This window comes from Brassica oleracea, chromosome C7, assembly GCF_000695525.1.
Source record: "Brassica oleracea var. oleracea cultivar TO1000 chromosome C7, BOL, whole genome shotgun sequence".
Taxonomy (NCBI): Eukaryota; Viridiplantae; Streptophyta; class Magnoliopsida; order Brassicales; family Brassicaceae; genus Brassica; species Brassica oleracea.
This window is the reverse complement of record NC_027754.1, coordinates 30,985,198-30,987,646: the sequence shown is the minus strand read 5'-3', so window position 1 is coordinate 30,987,646 and position 2,449 is coordinate 30,985,198. Positions and strand designations below refer to the sequence as shown.

At 35.2% G+C, this 2,449-nt stretch overlaps 1 long non-coding RNA gene across 1 annotated transcript; it reads left to right on the top strand.

Annotated features, from left to right (window-relative positions):
- The first annotated feature begins 905 nt into the window (after nucleotides 1-905).
- LOC106305574 lies at nucleotides 906-1,853 on the top strand. Its single transcript, XR_001263014.1, has 4 exons — nucleotides 906-1,037; nucleotides 1,200-1,415; nucleotides 1,490-1,585; nucleotides 1,684-1,853. It is a non-coding gene; the product is annotated as an uncharacterized LOC106305574 (long non-coding RNA).
- Nucleotides 1,854-2,449: the final 596 nt, after the last annotated feature.

The following is a 2,449-nucleotide window of genomic DNA, read 5'->3' as shown; positions in this document are numbered from 1 at the left end:
TCCATACATATCCATTCGTTTCATGTACATATTCGTACGTAAAGTTAAGTAGTTAACTACTTTTATTGGATAATTAATAGTATAACTCTTTGGGCAAATAATGGTTTATGTTTATGAAACAAAAAGCTGTTTTGGTCAAATGGTCAAAGTGACAAGTGACAACTAACCTTAAACTATGCACTTGTGTCATCTATAATAATAATTTGGGGTTTTCTCTCACCTCAGCTATCCACGTCTTTTTTTTTGTGTGGGCATATGTCGCCACGTGTCGGCTCTTAACTGGTTACTTCTTTTTTAATTTTTTTTGGGCTGCGGCGTCTTCTTATTTGTTTAATGATCGCGGCCCATCTGAAGCACGCCTAGGGTTTCAACGTCTTGTCTTTGTCTTCGTCTTCTACCTTTTCACACCGACCGCGAGACCACACAGAGATTCGAGGCTGTTCAGTATGCCTAACGCCTCCGATTTCAATAACTTTGCAACTTAACTCCACCTCACCCCTTTTAATCCACTCCTTCCACTTCAATTGTGCAATCAATACATCTCTTCGGGCTGACCAAGAGGCTTTACCGTTTCCTATGTTCAAGGTTTCTTATAAGAGAGATAGTACTAAAAGAGATGTGGGTTTCAAGCTCGAAAGCTGTGGTGGCTAATAGGATGCCTTGGATGAATGCACGTGGAGACAAAGATAAACTCAGTTCCAGTAACCGTACTGATTTCCCGATTCAATAAAAGACTACACATAACCTGCTAGAGTTGATGAGACCAGTGAGGTTTTACGCAACGGTTGATTTGGTTCAACGGTTGATTCAGACATTGATAGTCATCAGCTATTGAAGGGTTCCAAGGTTTCCATGAAACTGAAAGGGTGGGTATCTTGATATGTTTCCTAATGTAGATCACCAACATAGAGGTGGGGTAAGGCTGCAGCCTCTAGAAAGCTCTAAGGATTCAGAGGAAGATGGGCCGAGACAAAATGGATCATCTGCAGAGACTTATATCTTGGAAATGGATAAACTTTAGACAATACATATTTCAGGTATATTGAAAGTCTTTTCGTTAACCGAGTATTTTGTCTATTGTCATACGTTTTTGTTTATTATTCTTCCTGGCAGAATCCAATGTTTTTACTAATTACCTTCAAATCAGACTCTCTTTTCTTAAATGATCGTCTTTCATGTGTTTTTCTTTCATTCTGCAGGTTAAAGAAAAACATAGAACCGTCAGTGTGTGTGAGATGCTTTCCATCCTTTGTCGAATTCATCTTCTCTCTGACAACCATTGTCGGCAATTGAGTGACAGAGAGAGAGTATAGACGTTAAGGTGAATATCAGACCTGAGCTAAGGTTCATAAATCAAATGAAACATAGCTTTCTTATCCTTTTTGAGTCATGGTGGATGAGTATGAAGTTAGCTGGTAAGTTTGATTTAATATGGTTGCAACTTTTAAGATTTCCGCGATCTGTGTCTTGACGTTCTTAAAACTTGCAGTGATGATGGTACTTGAATCATGTTCAGGGGAGATTCACCCGTTTATATTCAGTCCCCAATGGAGGGAATGGAGGACATCTTGACCAGCCAAGTCATGTGAGATCACATACCTATATAAGAGGTTTCTTCCAACTTTTAACGCCTCAGCTTCTGAATCTTTCTTACTCTCACTTTTCTTCTTCTCATGTTATCAGCTGCACTACATTTTCATCTTCCTATCTTGAGATTCTCTACATATGTATGCTGATGGAGTTTGCCATCTTTGGCAATCATGCAACAGTGTATTTGCCGATATAATGATTTGGTTTTCTAGACGAAGAAGATTTCCTTCTGGTGTTTGGTCTGAGAGGGAACACTGCACACTATGGAAACAAAATCCTCAACACAAATATTGCTTTGAAGGTAGAAGCAATACAACATCTAATAGTCAACTTGAAGATCATAATATTCTGGAGAAGATACTATTTCTAATGGTTCCAATCTTCTCAGTATTTTTTAATAATATTTGTTAAATTCTTGCTGTTTAAGTCAATGATAATATCCTCTTGATAATTTGCTATACTTGTGTATATATTTAATTTTTTCTGACAATATATGATACATCTTATGTGACGAATTCTTTTGATAAATCCATTGAACAATTAATAAATCACCAAACTTTGAAGATAAATCCTATTTTTTTGTTCATATATCAAATATTAAAAACATATATTATTACCTTATATCCGACTTTAAAAAAGTTATATAAAATTTAAAAACGAACCGAATCTTCAACATTTTACTAAAAATTATCTGATTTATTAGTATTATTACATATAAAATACAAATACTATTCAAAATTCTTATAAGTAATCACTTATTTGTAAATAATCGTTTATGCGATTTTTGGTATATTCAAAGTTGCAAAATTTTAAATATATAAAAGCTATTCACCAAAAACTAAAACGAATAGGAACATTA